Source organism: Staurois parvus, unplaced genomic scaffold (assembly GCF_062004578.1).
Source record: "Staurois parvus isolate SC_StPar_1 unplaced genomic scaffold, SC_StPar_1.0 ptg001157l, whole genome shotgun sequence".
NCBI lineage: Eukaryota > Metazoa > Chordata > Amphibia > Anura > Ranidae > Staurois > Staurois parvus.
The window spans coordinates 297,026-319,175 of NW_028318953.1; the positions used below are offsets into that span (position 1 = coordinate 297,026).

The 22,150-nt window shown below is 44.3% G+C and overlaps 1 protein-coding gene across 3 annotated transcripts in view; it reads right to left on the minus strand.

Annotated features, from left to right (window-relative positions):
• The window catches only part of DPF1 (double PHD fingers 1), a 232,378-nt gene that overhangs the window by 125,220 nt on the left and 85,008 nt on the right, over nt 1–22,150 (minus strand). The window lies entirely within an intron of this gene.

The following is a 22,150-nucleotide window of genomic DNA, read 5'->3' on the forward strand; positions in this document are numbered from 1 at the left end:
GTCACATGGTCTTTGCCAATACAGAGGATCAAATTGGTACCGTTAGAGCTAACGGTTACCTTCAGCTTATTATTAGCACTGAATACCTCACCTCATTACTGTTGTTGAAAACGAACAACTAACCAATAGATTCAATAGTTTCCAATGGAGTTTTAACAAGTACGCAGAGAGCACTTCAGATTATCACATACACATAAGGTAATTTCAACAATACAATGTCAACTCAAGGTCTACCTAGCAGTTACAATAAGGCACAAACAACAGATGACCTTAGACGATATGCCACATAACTGAATAGATTATAGAAGGTCAAAGAATCAAGTATCTTCCCAGCCTTGAGAGCTGTACCATTAACTAGTCCACAGCAGGAGACTTCTATGTGTTTATTATTGTACAGTGAAGAATAAACTGTAAAGGGCCAGAAGTAACGTCAAAGTCCGAGTGTATTGTATGTACATTACCCAAAAGAAGAGAAGTGCTGGAAACAACAGAAGGGGGAAGAAACAAAGAGCATTGCGAGCAAGAACAGAGAAAGAGGGGGTAAGGGGATAATATCTCATCCCCTGAGATTGACCAACCATCCACCTATATCTATGTTGGGGCTAATTTAGGAGTAGGCTATCCATGGGGACCACATTTTAAGAAAAATCTTTCATGTGTACCTAGCAAGATAATTTTTTGTTAATCAATGATCTGTTTAATTGTGTTTTAACTTCTTGAAGGCTCAGTGCAGAAGACTTCCATGAATGGGCTATGTTTGGCTTGGTGACATGAACATGAAGCCAGTCAAATTTGCAACAGGACACATAGGGGTTTATTTACTAAAGCTGGAGAGTCCAAAATCAGACTCCCTTCTGCATAGAAACCAATCAGCTGCCAGGTTTCATTGCCAAAGCTTCATTGAACAAGCTGAGGTTAGAAGCTCATTGGTTTCTATGCAGAAGGGAGTCTGATTTTGGACTCTCCAGCTTTAGTAAATAAACCCCATAACATCTTAAAATGGTTTATTTAATAGGGCTTCTATGGGATCCTTGCATATATTACAACTCAGAACTGTAAATCTTAAAGAGTAAACCTGAACCCACAGCCTTTGTGCCCTGGGCATAACCACCAGACATGCAGCATCATACCATCCTGTCCACAGCCCCAAAAGCAAAAAGGGTAAATAGCAAGGTACGTATTTAACAATATGAAAGAGAATGAAATACCAATGAAATAGAAATGTATATGAATACTCTAATGGTAGGATATTAAATGAGCTCCTAGATGTGGATGTCGAGATTTGCATCCAGTCCTCACCTGGTAAAATTTTGCCTAGTTCTACCTACCTATCGACCTACCTAAATAAATTGTTGTAATTGTATACACTGATAGAATACTTGCATGTGCACCTTATGCTTTTCTCAGAAATAATCAAAAGATCTGATACCATCAAAAGTTAAAAGGGAGTAGACCTCTGAAAAACTTTTTTGGATTTACCACCTGAACCTTCTAGGGGATTTCTGTCCAGGTGGAAATTATTATTATTATTATTACATCGGGTTTATACAGCGCCAAAGGGTTTGCTCAGTGCTGTACAATAGAGGGGGGGACAATACATGAAACAGTACAGCAACAACAAACAGCACACAAGGGGTTAGAGGGCCCTACTCTTTCGAGCTTACAGTCTAGGAGGGAGGGGGTAGTGGTACAGGAGGAAGTGGCTGTGGGGGATGGAGTGGTAGGAGGAATGAAGGAGAACGGCTGTTAGGTGAGGGTGGGGTAGGCTTCCCTGAAGAGGTGGGTTTTCAGGGAGCGCCTGAAGGTGAGGAGGGAAGGTGACAGTCTGATGGATTGGGGTAGTGAGTTCCAGAGGATGTGGGAGGACCTTGAGAAGTCTTGCAGTCGTGCGTGGGAGGAGGAGACCAGGGAGCAAGATAGAAGGAGGTCCTGTGAAGAGCGAAGGGTACGGGTAGGGTGGAACCTGGGAATCAGGTTGGTGAGGTAGTTAGGGGCAGTGTTGTGAATGGATTTGTAGGGAAATAGAGAACATATCATTAAACCTAGCAAAGGGAAATGAGAGGAAAGAAGTCCTCCTAAGTACTGTATGAAGTCCCACAATTGAAGAGAGTGTGGTAATGAAGAGTGTAAGGTTATTGGCGGTAGTCAAATTAGTTAGGGAATTGCAACAGGACCACAATCGATTGTGTCAACCAGAACCCAAGTTGGGATGTCTGTGTGCACATGCAAGAGAGCTAATAGAACTATATGGGCTGCCCTATAGTAATTTGCCAGTACAGGTAAGCCGCCATTAATTTTACATCAATAAAGTGTAGTTCTATTGACCCCAGGGCCTACAGAACCCCATATAAATTTCATTATTTTGTTTTTAAGTGACGGTAAGACAAAACTGGGAACCACAACGGGAAACACCTGTAAAAAATATAGTAGCTTTGGAAGGCATGCCATTTTGATGGCTGTAAGACAAACCAAGAGCTCTGATATTGGTTCCATGAGACGAATATTTGTCCTGATAAAGTGATTTGTACTGTATTTGAGGTAAGGAAAATACGGGATATGTGAAGACCATTTAAAAGTAACATAAACCAAGAATGTGTAGTGCACTAACTCCTCATCCAGACACATAAATGAAATAAAAAAATCCTCCAGTAATCCCAAGCAAGACAAATCCACACTCCAATAAAAGTCCAACTCTCAAATCACAGAATGTCCAAATTAGTGCATTTAAATATATAAACATTTGTTTATATAAATTTTAAGTGAGAGTACACTTAGTGAGTGGGTGCAGCAATCTTCCTTTGTTTATCTTTTTCAGGGTGTAGCAGTGACCGCGTGTGAGCCTTTTCATTTTAAACTAGTTACTCTTTGGCCTGGTTCACACCTATGAGTGTTGCGATTGATGTGTTTTTTCCTGGTGCATCTTGCGGTGGGTTTTGCATGTTTGACAAATTTTTTATGAGTTTTTGCGGGGGTTTTTGCCAATAGGAAAGTATTGGGTACAACTTTGATGTGACTTTACACTCTCTGACACTCAAAGTCACATCAAAGTAGTGCAGGAACCTTTTCAAAGTCACTGAGACTTTGAAAAGGTTCCTGCACTACTTTAATATGACTTGAGCGCCAGAGAGTGCAAAGTTGCATCAAAGTCGTACCCAATACTTTCCTATTGGCAAAAAAAATCGCAAAATGCATCCAAAACAAAAAAAAATTACACACTTGCGTTTTTGGTGCGGTTCCATTGAAGCCTACTGCACCAAAAACATAATTTGCTGCAGGTAAAAAAAAGTCCTTGGCTCTTTCCAAAAACACAGCAGCTGAAAATGCATAGGTGTGATTATGTCCCATAGGAAACCATGTAAAATGGACTAAAAAAACGCATAGGTGTGAGCCAGGCCTTTATGATGGGTTTGCATGCTGGTTTCAAAGTAATGTCAACAGCAATAACTTTTTATTGGTTAGCCTTCAATCCCATACCAATAGATTTTGTAACTTTGTGGAATTGTACTTTTTCCTCCATATAACATATTCAACAAAAAATACATATAATAAAAGTAATTCAAACTGCATAACTACTATTAAGTTTTGGGTTTCCTGGATTCCTCTTTAACAGGAAAGCCGTCTTCTTAGGAGAGATTGTTGCCCATTCCAATTAAGTGCTTGTGTTTATGAGGTTTACCCAGCAAGTGTAATCAATGCAATTTTAGTGGTAAATTATATGAACCTGACAGCCTTGGGTAATAAAATCACTGGAGGCTATGAGAGAACAGCAGAATGAAGAGGTAACGCTAAAACTTATTCAGAATCAAAGCTGGGTACATTACTGCCCTAGAAGAAGCTAAACATTACGATGATCTGATGATCAAATATTATTCCATCGGATCGGGTCAGATGGAAACGGACAGGCGGTATGTTTTCATCCGACCGCCCATTGAGGAGAGTGAGCTGCTCTGTGTCATCCTCACCTGTCATCCGCTTGCTCGGCGGGGATCAGCGGAGACTTTTGTCTTTACAGGTTCATTTAAAAAAGGCTGTGCCATGCAGAAAACACAAATTTAAAGTGTTACTAAACCCTCAACAGTAAAATCGGTCTGTATATGCAATACAGCATGCTTGTTATACTCACTGTGGAAGGGGTTAATCCTCTGCATTGAGTAAAAAGGCCATTTGATCCTGTTTTCTCTGCTCCTCCTCCTGTTCAAATATCCATATCTTATCTCCTGATAAGACAAGACTGAACCCGTAGCCCTTCTGCACATGCTCAGTTAAGTGTGTATTGCTAGAGATGTTTTTTTTTTTCTTGGGAGAGTGCATGTGATCAGCACAGGGCTAATCAACACTGTCCAGACAGAGGTCAGGGGTTCTGCATCCTCCTAGAGCAGAAAGAAAAGTCCTCCTACAAGCTTTAACCAGCTGAAGTCACAAGACTGCTCTAATTGCTGATAAGAAAAGGTATTTAGCAGTTTATATTTACTAAAATAATTGCATTTCCATGTTGTGTGTACAGTGGGAGACCAGATATAGTGAATGCAGGGTCCGGGGAGAACGGTTATAGTGAATGCAGGGTCTGGGGAGACCAGATATAGTGAATGCGGGGTCCGGGGAGACCGGATATAGTGAATGCAGGGTCCGGGGAGACCAGATATAGTGAATGCAGGGTCCGGGGAGACCAGATATAGTGAATGCAGGGTCCTGGGAGACCAGATATAGTGAATGCAGGGTCCGGGGAGACCAGATATAGTGAATGCAGGGTCCGGGGAGACCAGATATAGTGAATGCTGGGTCCAGAGAGACCAGGTATAGTGAATGCAGGGTCTGGGGAGAGCAGATATAGTGAATGCAGGGTCCGAGGAGACCGGTTATAGTGAATGCAGGGTCTGGGCAGACCAGATATAGTGAATGCAGGGTCTGGGGAGACCAGATATAGTGAATGCAGGGTCTGGGGAGAGCAGATATAGTGAATGCAGGGTCCGGGAAGACCAGATATAGTGAATGCAGGGTCCGGGGAGACCAGATATAGAGAATGCAGGGTCCTGGGAGAGCAGATATAGTGAATTCAGGGTCCGGGGAGACCAGATATAGTGAATGCAGGGTCCGGGGAGACCAGATATAGTGAATGCGGGCTCCGGGGAGACCAGATATAGTGAATGCGGGGTCCGGGGAGACCGGATACAGTGAATGCAGGGTCCGGGGAGACCGGATATAGTGAATGCAGGGTCCGGGGAGACCAGATATAGTGAATGCAGGGTCCTGGGAGACCAGATATAGTGAATGCAGGGTCCAGGGAGACCAGATATAGTGAATGCAGGGTCCAGGGAGACCGGTTATAGTGAATGCAGGGTCTGGGGAGACCAGATATAGTGAATGCGGGGCCAGAGAGACCAGATATAGTGAATGCAGGGTCTGGGGAGACCAGATATAGTGAATGCAGGGTCCGAGGAGACCGGTTATAGTGAATGCAGGGTCTGGGCAGACCAGATATAGTGAATGCAGGGTCCTGGGAGAACAGATATAGTGAATGCAGGGTCTGGGGAGAGCAGATATAGTGAATGCAGGGTCCTGGGAGAGCAGATATAGTGACTGCAGGGTCCGGGGAGACCAGATATAGTGACTGCAGGGTCCGGGGAGACCAGATATAGTGAATGCAGGGTCTGGGGAGACCAGATATAGTGAATGCAGGGTCCTGGGAGAGCAGATATAGTGAATGCAGGGTCCGGGGAGACCAGATATAGAGAATGCAGGGTCCGAGGAGACCAGATATAGTGAATGCAGGGTCCGGGGAGACCAGATATAGTGAATGCAGACCAGATATTGTGAATGCAGGGTCCGGGGAGACCAGATATTGTGAATGCGGGGTCCGGGGAGACCAGATATAGTGAATGCAGGGTCCGGGGAGACCGGTTATAGTGAATGCAGGGTCCGGGGAGACCAGATATTGTGAATGCAGGGTCCGGGGAGACCGGATATAGTGAATGCAGGGTCCGGGGAGACCAGATATTGTGAATGCAGGGTCCGGGGAGACCGGATATAGTGAATGCAGGGTCTGGGCATACCAGATATTGTGAATGCAGGGTCTGGGGTTTAGTAACACCTTATCTTATGCTAATAATCACCTGACAAAATACTATGAGTGAAAATCCTTCAGAAACTTTACAGGGGAAATTTGTGATCAATTACATTTTTTAAAATGTAATAAACAAGAAAATATAAACTACACAAAAAATTTTTTTTTTACTGTTTCTCGAGATTAAAATACTTAATAATTTTTGTTTTTGCCAGACACTGTTACTTTCCAAGCCCACCCCCCAAGTCAGTAAAAGTATTTTTGGACCCTGCCAGGAGCACAAACCAGATATAGTGAATGCAGGGTCCTGGGAGACCAGATATAGTGAATGCAGGGTCCAGGGAGACCAGATATAGTGAATGCAGACCAGATATTGTGAATGCAGGGTCCGGGGAGACCAGATATTGTGAATGCAGGGTCCGGGGAGACCAGATATAGTGAATGCAGGGTCCGGGGAGACCGGTTATAGTGAATGCAGGGTCCGGGGAGACCAGATATAGTGAATGCAGGGTCCAGGGAGACCGGTTATAGTGAATGCAGGGTCTGGGGAGACCAGATATAGTGAATGCGGGGCCAGAGAGACCAGATATAGTGAATGCAGGGTCTGGGGAGACCAGATATAGTGAATGCAGGGTCCGAGGAGACCGGTTATAGTGAATGCAGGGTCTGGGCAGACCAGATATAGTGAATGCAGGGTCCTGGGAGAACAGATATAGTGAATGCAGGGTCCGGGGAGACCAGATATAGTGAATGCAGGGTCCGGGGAGACCGGTTATAGTGAATGCAGGGTCCGGGGAGACCGGATATTGTGAATGCAGGGTCCGGGGAGACCGGATATAGTGAATGCAGGGTCCGGGGAGACCAGATATTGTGAATGCAGGGTCCGGGGAGACCGGATATAGTGAATGCAGGGTCTGGGCATACCAGATATTGTGAATGCAGGGTCTGGGGTTTAGTAACACCTTATCTTATGCTAATAATCACCTGACAAAATACTATGAGTGAAAATCCTTCAGAAACTTTACAGGGGAAATTTGTGATCAATTACATTTTTTAAAATGTAATAAACAAGAAAATATAAACTACACAAAAAATTTTTTTTTTACTGTTTCTCGAGATTAAAATACTTTTTGTTTTTGCCAGACACTGTTACTTTCCAAGCCCACCCCCCAAGTCAGTAAAAGTATTTTTGGACCCTGCCAGGAGCACAAACCAGATATAGTGAATGCAGGGTCCTGGGAGACCAGATATAGTGAATGCAGGGTCCAGGGAGACCAGATATAGTGAATGCAGACCAGATATTGTGAATGCAGGGTCCGGGGAGACCAGATATTGTGAATGCAGGGTCCGGGGAGACCAGATATAGTGAATGCAGGGTCCGGGGAGACCGGTTATAGTGAATGCAGGGTCCGGGGAGACCAGATATAGTGAATGCAGGGTCCAGGGAGACCGGTTATAGTGAATGCAGGGTCTGGGGAGACCAGATATAGTGAATGCGGGGCCAGAGAGACCAGATATAGTGAATGCAGGGTCTGGGGAGACCAGATATAGTGAATGCAGGGTCCGAGGAGACCGGTTATAGTGAATGCAGGGTCTGGGCAGACCAGATATAGTGAATGCAGGGTCCTGGGAGAACAGATATAGTGAATGCAGGGTCTGGGGAGAGCAGATATAGTGAATGCAGGGTCCTGGGAGAGCAGATATAGTGAATGCAGGGTCCGGGGAGACCAGATATAGAGAATGCAGGGTCCGGGGAGACCAGATATAGTGAATGCAGGGTCCGGGGAGACCAGATATAGTGAATGCAGACCAGATATTGTGAATGCAGGGTCCGGGGAGACCAGATATTGTGAATGCAGGGTCCGGGGAGACCAGATATAGTGAATGCAGGGTCCGGGGAGACCGGTTATAGTGAATGCAGGGTCCGGGGAGACCAGATATTGTGAATGCAGGGTCCGGGGAGACCGGATATAGTGAATGCAGGGTCCGGGGAGACCAGATATAGTGAATGCAGACCAGATATTGTGAATGCAGGGTCCGGGGAGACCAGATATTGTGAATGCAGGGTCCGGGGAGACCAGATATAGTGAATGCAGGGTCCGGGGAGACCGGTTATAGTGAATGCAGGGTCCGGGGAGACCAGATATTGTGAATGCAGGGTCCGGGGAGACCAGATATAGTGAATGCAGGGTCCGGGGAGACCAGATATAGTGAATGCAGACCAGATATTGTGAATGCAGGGTCCGGGGAGACCAGATATAGTGAATGCAGGGTCCGGGGAGACCGGTTATAGTGAATGCAGGGTCCGGGGAGACCAGATATTGTGAATGCAGGGTCCGGGGAGACCGGATATAGTGAATGCAGGGTCTGGGCATACCAGATATTGTGAATGCAGGGTCTGGGGTTTAGTAACACCTTATCTTATGCTAATAATCACCTGACAAAATACTATGAGTGAAAATCCTTCAGAAACTTTACAGGGGAAATTTGTGATCAATTACATTTTTTAAAATGTAATAAACAAGAAAATATAAACTACACAAAAAAATTTTTTTTTACTGTTTCTCGAGATTAAAATACTTAATAATTTTTGTTTTTGCCAGACACTGTTACTTTCCAAGCCCACCCCCCAAGTCAGTAAAAAGTATTTTTGGACCCTGCCAGGAGCACAAAATTATTTTACCTGCTCTTTCTACACCACTTGTTTACAATATTCTGCTAATGTATTCCAAAGGAGAAAGTAACTCAGAACTAACAGGCTGCTTGTAACATGACCACAGGCTCACTGCTGCTCCTGTGTAATTAACATCTCTGCCACCAATGCAATCCCTTTTTCTGCAGCCTCCCTCCTCTCTTCACTAATGTTGTCATGCAATGTTCCTGAAAGGAAGGTTGGAAGGCTGGTGTCTAACAGATATGGAGACAGCTGTGTAAAAACAGGCACTTATGAAACACATACAGTTGCAAGAAAAAGTATGTGAACCCCTTGGGATTACGAGGAGTTTTGCATGAATTGGGCATAAAATGTGCTCTGAACGGCATTTAAGTCACAACAATAGAAGAACACAATCTGCTGAACATAATACTACACAAACATTAGAAGTTGCCATGGTTTAATTGCACATAACATGTAAACATTCACAGTGCAGGGAGGAAAAAGTATGTGAGGCCCTAGCTTAATGACTTCTCCCAGAGCTAATTGGAGCCAGGAGTGAGCCAACCTTGACTCCAATCAGTGTGATGATATTGGATGTGTTGCTGACAGCTGTCCTGCCCTTAAAAAACACACACCTGTTTTGGGTTTACTGGTTTCAAGAAGCACTGTCTGATGTGAACCATGCCTCGCAGAAAAGAGCTCTCAGAAGACCTACCATCAAGAATTGTTGACTTGCATGAAGCTGGAAAGGGTTACAAAAGTATCTCCAAAAGCCTTGATGTTCATGTGTCCACGGTAAGACAGGCTGTCTACAAATGGAGAAAGTTTAGCACTGTTGCTACTCTCCCTGGGCGTGGTCGTCCTGTAAAAATGACTGCAAGAGCACAGCGCAGAATGCTGCATGAGGTAAAGAAGAATCCCAGAGTGTCAGCTAAAGACCTACAGAAATCTCTGGCACATGCTAACATTTTTGTTGACACGTCTACAATAAGGAAAACATTAAACAAGAATGGAGTACATGGGAGGACACCACGGAGGAAGCCATTGCTGTCCAAAAAGAAGATTGCAGCACGTTTGAAGTTTGAAAAAGAGCACCTGGATGTTCCACAGCACTACTGGCAAAATATACTGTGGACAGATGAAACCAAGATTGAGTTGTTTGGGAAGAACACACAACACTATGTGTGGAGGAAAAAAGGCACAGCACACCAACATCAAAACCTCATCCCCACTGTAAAACATGGCGGAGGGAGCATCATGGTTTGGGGCTGCTTTGCTGCCTCAGGGCCTGGACAGATTGTTGTCATTGATGGGAAAATGAATTCCAGAGTTTATCAAGACATTTTGCAGGAAAACGTACGACCATCTGTCCGCCAACTGAAGCTCTGCAGAGGATGGGTGATGCAACAGGACAATGACCCAAAGCATACAAGTAATTCAACAAAACAATGGCTGCAACAGCACAGAATACACCTTCTGGAGTGGCCCAGTCAGAGTCCTGACCTCAACCCGATTGAAATGCTGTGGCATGACCTTAAGAGAGCGATTCACACCAGACATCCCAAGAATATTGCTACACTGAAACAGTTTTGTGAAGAGGAGTGGTCCAAAGTGACTCCAGATCGTTGTGCAGGTCTGATCTGCAACTACAGAAAACGTTTGGTTGAGGTTATTGCTGCCAAAGGAGGGTCAACCAGTTATTAAGTCCAAAGGTTCACATACTTTTTCCTCCCTGCACTGTGAATGTTTACATGTTATGTGCAATTAAACCATGGCAACATCTAATGTTTGTGTAGTATTATGTTCAGCAGTCTGTGTTCTTCTATTTTTGTGACTTAGATGGCGTTCAGAGCACATTTTATGCCCAATTCATGCAAAACTCCACGTAATCCCAAGGGGTTCACATACTTTTTCTTGCAACTGTATCTCTGATCAGATATTAACACAATAGAGCAGCCTTTCCCAACTTTTTTAACATGAAGGAACCCTTGAAATAACTTCTTTGGTCTCAGGGAACAACTGATGATAATTACTTTATCTACATCTCACAGTTCATTGCCGTGATGGTCAGTGGGAAGAATACTCATTACATTGGTGGTCAATGGGAGTAATGCTCCTTGGCTAGATGGAAGAATACTCATTACATTGGTGGTCAATGGGAGCAATGCTCTGTACATAGAGGGCTAGATGGAAGAATACTCATTACATTGGTGGTCAATGGGAGCAATGCTCCTTACATTGAGGGCCAGAAGGAAGAATACTCCTTACATTGGTGGTCAATGGGAGCAATGCTCCATACATAGAGGGCTAGATGGAAGAATACTCCTTACATTGGTGGTCAATGGGAGCAATGCTCCGTACATAGAGGGCTAGATGGAAGAATACTCCTTACATTGGTTGTCAATGGGAGCAATGCTCCGTACATAGAGGGCTAGATGGAAGAATACTCCTTACATTGGTTGTCAATGGGAGCAATGCTCCTTACATTGAGGGCCAGAAGGAAGAATACTCCTTACATTGGTGGTCAATAGGAGTAATGCTCCATACATAGAGGTCTAGATGGAAGAATACTCCTTACATTGGTGGTCAATGGGAGCAATGCTCCTTACATTGAGGGCCAGGAGGAAGAATACTCCTTACATTGGTGGTCAATAGGAGTAATGCTCCGTACATAGAGGGCTAGATGGAAGAATACTCTTTACATTGGTGGTCAGTGGGAAGAATAATCCTTATAGTGTTACTAAACCCCGGACCCTGCATTCACTATATCTGGTCTCCCACAGTACACAAAACAAGGAAATGCACTTATTTTAGTGAATATAAACTGCTAAATACCTTTTCTCCTCAGCAGTATATAGCAGTTTTGTGCCTTACAGTATATCACTGTCCAGCTGACCACTGGATAATCCTGTAGAAGGTTTCAATCTCCCCTGATTTTCCTATGAGGCTGCATAACTCCTGACCCTCTGTCTGGACAGCGCTGATTGGCCCTGTGCTGATCACATGCACTCTCCCAAGGAAAAAAAAAAAATATCTTGCAATACACACCAAACTGAACATGTGCAGCCTTGCTCCCAAAGCTCTGTTCTATCAGCTGATGGATTGGGAACTGTGGAGGAAGGGAAGGAACATGGAAGACAGGATTAAACAGCCTTTTCCAACAATGCAGAGGATTAACCCCTTAGGTTCCACAGTGAGTATAACAGGTATGCTTTACTGCATATACAGACTGATTTTACTGTTGTGGGTTTAGTAACACTTCAAATTGGTGGTCAGTGTGAAGAATGGTCCTTTCATTGGTGGTCAGTGGGAAAAATGTTCCCCTTAGAGATAGATAAAATGATGATTGATGTCAGTGGTTACTTATCTGGGAGGCAGAAATTAATCATTGTTCGAGGAATTCCTAGCAAACTCTGGAGGAACCTTAGGGATCCACAGAACCCTGGTTGAGAAAAGCTGTTTCAGCGTTTATACATTTTGTCTATACAAACCCTTTACAGCAGACCTATACTCAAATGTTAAATTGGAAAAAAAAAAGTTCCTTGCTTTGTGTAGTAGGGAAGGGCTAAAGTCAGTTTACGTTTCATTGCCTGGGGCCAAGGAGGGAGATTTCCCTTCACTACATGTCCTGGAGAAGCAACAGGAAATGAGAAGATATCTGTCTACAATTAAAGGATATGTTCACCTTTTAGTATAAAATAATAAATGCACATTTTTTTGCAAGTAAAAAAAATGTGCATTTATTATTTTTGTCTGCAGGAGCCTGTAAAGCAGGGGTCTCCAAGCTTTCTAAGCAAAGGCCCAGTTTACTGTCCTTAAGGCTTCAGGGGGGCCAGACTTTGGCCAGTGGGAGTACAAAATGTCCCATTATCTGTTTTAGTGGGAGCAATAGTGCCATGTTGTTGGTATGAGTGGGAAAAATAGTGTCCCCTTGATGGTGTCACTAGGGGGAAATGTGCGCCATCATTGGTGTTGGTTGGTGAAATAGTGCCCCAAGGGCCTGGTAAAGGCAAGCAAAGGGCCACCTCCGGCCCCCGGGCCACAGTTTGGAGACCACTTCTGTAAAGCATTGCACCAGCGATCAGCAGATTGCTGGTGCCATGCAGGTCTCCTGCAGATCTGTCAGTATATCTGCTTGCCGTTCGGGATGTACAAGCAAGCAGATACACTGACAGGAAGAAAAAACGAACCACCATGGTGCATCCACAGCGCCATGGTAGTTCATAGTTCAGCCGCTAAGGCTGTTGGGACTTGTAGTCTCTCAATGAGTGACGCACCCGGGGAGGGCAGAGCCCCGCATGGCCATGTTTTTAAAAAACTTTGACAGCTAGCAAGGGGGGAGAAGATCCCCCGCTAGCTGTCACAGTGGGGAGCAGGGGCCGGTCTGATAGTAACATGTTATATGTTACACTCTGAACATGGATGTAACATGTTACAAAAGGTGAACTTATCCTTCAACTGAATTCCAACCTTAGAGATTTGCCATAAGAACATGTGTCCATTTGAAGAGTTTTTACTCCAGTCTTGATCTGGTTCCATCACTTTCTGTCCCAGTGACAATGATTACCAAGATGAAAAGAGGGGTGAATCTTCTCAACGGGGACACAGACAGGAATATAATACTGGTGGGGTCTAACCCATCTCCACTGTTCCCAAAACCAAAAAAAAATGCACTTTGATTAAAACTGTTCAAGAGGCCATCCAAGCCCTACCTGTGCTCAGTACAGCCACTCCACCCGCTTGCCTACAGGATTCAATGAAGCAACAGTCTATCCTTAGATATAGCTGGTGATACAGTTCATTACCTGAGAACTCTCTGGTGATGGTGATGTTAATTTGAAAAAAAAAAATTAAATCTAGTCCTTCCTCTTAATAAATTAGAAATGATTTAATAAATGTATATTTAGATGGCCGGAGGGCAGTATATTTTAGTGGAAGATTGCTATAGCACAAGGACGTGATCCGTAACCATAATACATGGCAATAGGAGGTCTATCTCATACCTAAAGTCACAGCACAGAAAATGGAAGAAAAGCGTCTGTGTTGCCCATCACAACCAGCCAGGTGCTTGCTTTAATGTCCTAGTGTGTGTTAGATAAAATGACCGGGGATGAAGTGTATAATTTAGAAATGAAAGGCCCTTTAACAGAAGAATTCAACCCAAAACTTTTGGTAAAAATAATAGTGGGAGGCAGGGTACAGATTTTGCTATCCTCTGTCTCCCTATCTGCAATGCACCATTCAAAATACCAGTACTGAGAGCTCCTGGGTTAAGCTGTTTTCCAGTTGTTCTGCTTGACACATCCCCAACAGAAGACTATAAAGAATGTTTTGACACACGACATAAACTGCAGATTACAAAGAATGTGAAAGTGCTTGGTGCAGGATATGCAGGTCTCCTACACAGGGGCCTACAGAACTGCATCCAGTAGAACTCTATGTGTCCTATCCTGACCAACCATCCAACGGTTGGGCACTGAGACTTGTCAATGGGACCATAAGATTTCTGCTTACACCTTCAGACACCCAACTGGTCAAATTTTCTATAACATCTTCCAGAATACTGGGTTGCTCTGACATGCAAATACAGACCGCTTCACATGGTCTTGCCTCCCTCCACCAACTGTTGGCCCATGGCATCGCCCATGAGTATGTTCGCTTGACCAAGCAATAGTGAGGCTCACCTGGAGGAGGGAGGTGGGCAAAGCTGATTGTATACTCCAAAAGATGAACGAACGAAACCAGCGCTCCAGTCTTCATACAACCAAGGCGAGGCCAAAATGCCAACCGAAAAGGTGCTGCCCTTTTAAGATCGGGGAATCTGACCACTAGTGGAAAAGAACAAACAAGGGCGCACTCTCATCGTGCATTACCGTGGTATAACACGTATTTTATTAAATGAAAAGAGGATATATACTCACAAACCAACGTGATAAAAGGCAGTAAAAGTGGTCCACAAGAACAGTCACAATACATCTGTGTCTAATGGTGCAGATAGGCTAACGCGTTTCGGGAGCTAAACCCTCTTCCTTAGAGCTCTGAGGAAGGGGGTTTAGCTCCCGAAACTCACGTTGGTTTGTGAGTATATATCCTCTTTTCATTTAATAAAATACGTGTTATACCACGGTAATGCACCACAAAGCTGATTGTATATCTGAGCTCCCTCAGTTTTTGGATCTGCCTTCCCCACACAGTGCATGCCCCTTTTAGGCCTTGTTCACGGTGGTGTTGGAGCTTATCACCCCTCTAAAAAGCAATCCATTGTGGGTGACTTTTCAAAGCGGTGGTTTGCAGCTGTTCAAGAGTCAACATTCACCTCCTGAATTTTCCAGTCCCAAGGTGGGTTTTGCATTGCAATGACGCACCACAACTGCTTGCCAAATACAGGTAGCTATGGTGCTGTCCAACTGACTCAATAGGCACGTTTGGCAAGTGGCACCGCCTCCAAATATGAAATGCTGAGTTAAACTTTCTGCACAGGGAAACATTGTGGTAGTGGCAATTCGCAAGAACCATGTTACTTTGTAGGCCGGCAGTCAGGGATTGATAAAAACATAGATCAACTACCTGTTTTTTACCGCCCCTTTTGCCAGCAGTATGATCTCAGCCTTATAGTTTTATTATAGACCAGGACATGTGAAAAAACTCGTCGTGGTTTAGCAACATAGCTAATGAGAAAATATTGTGTGAACTGACCTTGTAATGAAATGTATAATAGTTTGTTTACACCATTTATTTCTTTACAGTCAGGACTAAAAAAATTACAATTTAAAATATATACTTTGTTCATTCAGGTCAAATGAATGAAACTTTCAATTCTCCTTTTGAGCCAGTAAGGGAGCTTTGGCCCCCTTTTCACAATTTTAATATATTTGGTTAGTTTCTTTGATGTAAAGCTTATTGCTTACAGAGCTCAGAAGCTCAAGCTGAAATTTACATACATAAAGAAGCCTCTTTTCACCATTTCACCCTAATCCTCCATTGGAGGTCTGAGTCAAAGGCAGAGTGAAAAGAGAAAAACTCTCTCTTTGGGTACCCTCTAGTGCTTTAGAAAACGTTTGAATGTTTATTTTCAAAACACTGATTGTAACAATGACAGTAACAGAAACAAATATAATCCGTTAAAAATGTGTAAAGATAAAAAGTACCTAAAATAAAACTAGAACCTTAATATCATATTAGGGCTCATTCACACTAAAGTGATCCATTGCATTACATTATGCACTAAAGTGTTACTAAACCCACTACAGAAAAATCAGCCTGTATATGCAGTAAAGCATGCTTGTTATACTCACTGTGGAACCTAAGGGGTTAATCCTTTGCATTGTTTAAAAATGCTGTTAGATCCTGACTTCTCTGATCTTCCCCTTCTTCCAGTGCTCCCCTCTTACCTCCTGATAAGACATATCGTGTGGAGTCACTCTGCACATGCTCAGTTTGGTGTGTATTGCTAGAAAGGTGTTTTTTTTTTTCTTGGGAGAGAGCATGTGATCAGCACAGGGCCAATCAGCACTGTCAAGACAGAAGGTCAGGGGTTTTGCATCCTCCTAGACCTAGAGAAAACTTCTCCTACAAGCTTTAACCAGTGCTCTGCTGGACACTGATAGAAGCCGCAAGCTCTAACTGCTGGTGAGAAAAGGTATTTAGCAGTTTATAATTACTAAAATAATTGGATTTTCATGTTATGTGTACTGTGGGAGACCAGATATAGTGAATGCAGGGTCCAGGGAGACCGGATATAGTGAATGCAGGGTCCGGGGAGACCGGATATAGTGAATGCAGGGTCCGGGGAGACCGGATATAGTGAATGCATGGTCCGGGGAGATCGGATATAGTGAATGCCGGGTCCGGGGAGACCGGATATAGTGAATGCAGAGTCCGGGGAGACCGGATATAGTGAATGCAGGGTCCGGGGAGACCGGATATAGTGAATGCAGGGTCCAGGGAGACCAGATATAGTGAATGCAGGGTCTGAGGAGACCGGATATAGTGAATGCAGGGTCCGAGGAGACCAGATATAGTGAATGCAGGGTCCAGGGAGACCAGATATAGTGAATGCAGGGTCCGGGGAGACCAGATATAGTGAATGCAGGGTCCGGGGAGACCGGATATGGTGAATGCATGGTCCGGGGAGACTGGATATAGTGAATGCAGGGTCCGGGGAGACCGGATATAGTGAATGCAGGGTCCGGGGAGACCGGATATAGTGAATGCAGGGTCCGGGGAGACCGAATATAGTGAATGCATGGTCCGGGGAGACCGGATATAGTGAATGCCGGGTCCGGCGAGACCGGATATAGTGAATGCATGGTCCTGGGTTTAGTAACAGTTTAAAGTAGAACTATACGCAAAACTTTTTCTCATTTTGGATAAAGTAAGGGGGGTTATGACACTGTCAGATTTTTCTGCCATCTGTGTTTAATTGTGGAGATTCCCCTTCACTTGTCCCATAGCCAAATAGAAAGTAAGAGAAAATCCCTGCAAATTAAGGGAAATCCCTTGGGGTCCCCCAGGTCACTATAACTAGTGTCCCCATTGGAAAATTTCCTCTCTATTACTTTTCTGGGGACAACCCAAAAAGTGGGATTTTCTTATACTTTCACTTTCAATGATAATGGTAAACAGGACAAATGGAGAGAGTGAATCTCCGTAACGAGTGTACAGACGGCAATAAAAGCCCGACAGGGGTACTAATCCCACCCTGCTCATTCCAAAACTTAAGAAACATTTTTACAATAAAAAACAACCACCACCCCAACCTATAGCTGGTCTTACAGCAATGTAATCATGGAAGGGCAATGCACATTGCAAACAAACAAAAGATTTCCCAGCACACTTACCAGCCAGCCGGCAAAACAACCGAATTGCCCAGTTTAACATAAAAACAGAGGGTATGGTTTGCACACATTTGTAAATATACTGTATGGGTAAGCCACAGTGCCCACAGCAAGGGACCTCTGTATATACTGCGGTCCTAACTATATCATTTTCAGAGTCTCCATAGTAGGAGCACATATAACATTGGATAGACTGAGGGCAGGTATGCCTGGAGGGAGCCAATCTCTCATTAAAGGCACAGGGATGCATGAGATGCCCAACAATAGCACAATGCCACCGAGGGTGTCCAGTGTGTCCCTGCACCCAATTCAACCAATTGTACAAAATAATGGCATCCACCCCAACCTATAACTAGCCTTTACAGCAAAGTGCACATGGAAGGGCAACACACATCCCAAACAAACCAAAGATTTCCCAGCACACTTACCAGCCAGCAAAACACCAAATTGCCCAGTTTAACAGTTTACCTTAAAAACAAATGGTTTTCTTTACAAACATTTGCAAATTTATGCATAAGCTGCAGAGTCCACGCCAAGGGACCTCTGTATATACTGAGGTCCTAACTCTATAATTTTCAGAGCCTCCATAGTAGGAGCACATATAACATGGGATGGGTTGAGGGCAGGTGTGCCTGGAGGGAGCCCACCTCTCCTTAACTACCTCCCGCCCGCCATATAGTAAAATGATGGGTGCAAGGTGGTTCTCTCGTTCTGGGAGGACATCATATGACGTCCTATCATTCTCACCGTGCATGCGCAGCTCAGGGAGCCTGCAGCGCGGCGATCAGCGGTGCGCTGTGTCCTTCGGACACAGTGGATCACCGATCCACGGAAAACCTGAAGATGCCGGCTCGGTCATGTGATCAGCTGTGTCCAATCACAGCTGATCACATGTAAACAGGGAAATGCCGGTTATCGGCATTTCTCTCCTCTCGAGCTGTCACGCTGACAGCTCGAGAGGAGAGCAGAGCCGGTAATCGGCTTTCTGCGGAGGGGGCATGTACACTGATCATCAGGGCACTGATGATCAGTGTGCCCTGATGATCAATGTAGCCCCAGCAGTGCCACCTGTCAGTGTCCATCAGTGCTCATCTATGCCACGTGCCAGTGCCTACCAGTGCACATCAATGCCACATATCAGTGCCTACCAGTGCACATCAATGCCACATATCAGTGCCCATCTTAGCTGCCTTTCAGTGTCACCCATCAGTGCCAGTCAGTGCCACCTATCAATGCCAATCAGTGCCACCTATCAGTGCTGCCAATCAGTGCCAGTCAGTGCCGCCTATCAGTGCCAGTCAGTGCCACCTAACAGTGCCAGTCAGTGCCGCCTAACAGTGCCAGTCAGTGCCGCCTATCAGTGCCAGTCAGTGCCGCCTAACAGTGCCGGTCAGTGCCACCTAACAGTGCTGGTCAGTGCCACCTAACAGTGCCAGTCAGTGCCGCCTATTAGTGCCACCTATCAGTGCCGTATATCAGTGCTGCCTTTCAGTGCCCATCAGTGATGCCTGTCAATGCCCATCAGTGCAACCTACCAGTGCTTCCTCATCAGTGCCCATCAGTGCCTATCAGTACCACCTATTAGTGTCCATCAGTGCAGCCTATCAGTGCCCATTACTGCAGCCTCATTAGTGCACATCAGTGAAGGAGAAAAATCACTTATTTGCTAAATTTTATAACAAAAACTAAGAAAAAACATTTTTTCAAAATTTTCAGTGGTTTTTGGTTTGTTTAAGAAAAAATAAAAAACCCCAGAGGTGATTAAATACCACCAAAAGAAAGTTCTGTCTGTCTGATAAAAATGTCATATGGGTACAGTGTTGCATGACCGCGCAATTGTCATTCAAAGTGTGACAGCGCTGAAAGCTGGAAATTGGCCTGGGCAGGAAGGGGGTATAAGTGCCCTGTAGGCGAGTGGTTAAAGGCACAGGGACATATGGGAATCCCAGCAAGAGCACAATGGCAGCGAAGGCATCCAGTGCATCCCAGCACCCAATACGTTAAGACTGCAGTATACACAGAGGTCCCTTATTGTGGGAACTGCAGCTTACGTATATATTTGTAAATATGTGCAATTAAAACCCTCTGCTTTGGCTGTCAGGTCCCGGCCGGTGATTCCCTGCTGGCAGCCGGCGATCGCCGAGTATTAATGACGGGGGAGAGACCTGTGTATAAACAACACAGATTTCTCCCCTGTTGGCTCCTGCACACTGCTTTGAATGGCTCTGCATAGCAGAGCCATATAAAGCAGTTTGCGTACAGTGTAACAGTACACAGTTAACCCTTTGATTGCCCCACCTGTTAACCCCTTCCTGCCCAGTGCCATTAGTACAGTGATCAGTGCTTTTCATTAGCACTGATCACTGTATTGGTGTCACTGGGGATGTCAGTGACACCAAGTCAGTTCCTCCCAGTGTCAGAATGCCGTTTGCAGTCCCACTACAAGTCGATGACCGCCACCATTAGTAGTTAAAAAAACAAAAATTCCAGTATATATACCGCCATTTGTAGACGCTAGAACTTTCACATAAACCAATTAATGTACACGTATTGGGATTTTGTTTAGCAGAGACATGTAGCAGAAAACATTTTGGCCTAAATTTATGACGAAATTTGATTTTTTTAATTTTTTTACTGGACATGTTTAATAGCAAAAAGTTAAAAATATAGTTTTTTTTTACAATTGTCGTTCTTTTCTTGTTTATAGCGCAAAAAATAAAAAATGCAGAAGCGATCAAATACCACCAAAAGAAAGCTCTATTTGTGGGGGAAAAAAAGACGTAAATTTAATTTGGGTGCAGCGTTGCATGACCGCGTAATTGTCAGTTAATGTAACGCAGCGCCGTATCGCAAAAAATGGCCTGCTCAGGAAGGGGGGTAAATCCTCAGGAGGGCAAGTGGTTAAACCGCAGTGCACCGAACCCTATGGAGCGTGTGTTGTGGTGTGGTACTGCGAATTGCGCATTGCACTGTACTGTGCGTTGATTCTCTTCACAATGATGCACTGTACGTAGAGAAGATGCGCTGGAATGCATTTTAGTGCGCACTGCAACGCACCAGTGTGAACGGTCGTTTCGCTTTAGCATGAGGTATGAACAATGAGCTCATATCTGAGAACAGGATACAAGATAGTTTACAACAGGATAAAAATATTCTTCCTCTTATGTACGGGGTTCTGTTCAAGCATATGGAAATCATCTATGGCAGCTCTGCCTTGTCACATCTGCTTGTGTAAACAGCTCTGAGGATCTGACTGCAGGTGCGGATTATGGAGTGATAACATATTCGGATGTGAAATATTTCTTGAATATTCATCCTGGTCATTATCAGCTTTTAGGCAATGGAAAGTATTTCATTGTCTGCTGCAGAGATCTCCCTTTAAAACAGGATCGCAGCAGACCCAATTAAAGGGAACAGCTGAATCACGCGCTGCCTTCTTGTATCTGTCTGGGATTCTGGTGATATATATGCCAATCTGAATTCCCACTTTCACCAAGCGGCCATGACTGTTACAAAGTTGAAGAAAGGTGTGACATTTCCCCTATGAATTCTCTATGATGCAGAATAATCAAGTTATCCCGCTATGGGAGACTGACACCTTAAAGCGGAGTTCCACCTAAAAAAAATAAAAAAATAAAAGTCAGCAGCTACAAAAACTGTAGCTGCTGACTTTTAACCTCCCTAGCGGTCTGATTATGTCAGTATTTCTGTGCTCAAAGCGGTACATTTTTTTACATGGAAATATGTATTTTTTTTATTGTAGACCTGTAATTTTTAGGAATAACTCACTGAAATCTGTCCGAACAAGAGTCTAGTAAACATCCCGGGTATGATTAAATTTGAAACACGAAATCATAAATTATAATTTATTAAATAATCATAAAAAATAATAATATAATAATAAATTTAATTCAATAATATAATCAAACCAAAAACACTGAAATGGGAAATATAGCGCCAAGTTCGCACATCACTGAGCAAAGTCGCAGAATCATTTTCAGTGTCTGATGACGAATTTCCCCCACGAATCATTATCACTCAATTCTGCAAGTGGTTCTAATTTACTATCGCTGATCTCTAGCTGGTCTAAAACCGCTTTTGACCTAAAGGGACGCTTTTTGGATGCCATGGACATTTCTAAGTTTCCAGGCAGAAAGAACAGTAAAAATGCAGGCAGGGCACAGGACAAAGCACTCGGGACAAAATGTATGTGAAATGGTTTGATACAGTAATGTTTACTATGTGATTTTAGTGTATTTAGTGAATGTTAATTTTTGTCATTTTCAAATTTCCCGCCGTTCCGTCCCCTGTACGTCCCGACGCTCGCAGGGGACGGAACCCAGATGACAGATGCCGGCATCCGCCGGATTACATTGCCGGGGACACTGCAGGAGGGACATCACGGGAGCGCAGGACAAGGTAAGTGATCGAGGGATCGTGGAGCAGTGCCGCATGGTAAGCCCAAGTGTAGCTCGGGGTTACGCTTGAGGTACTGAAACTTTACCCCGAGCTACACTCGGGAATATCGCCAGGGAGGTTAAAATACAACCACTTACCTGCTCCACGGTCCAGCGGTCTCTTCACCACTTGTGGCTG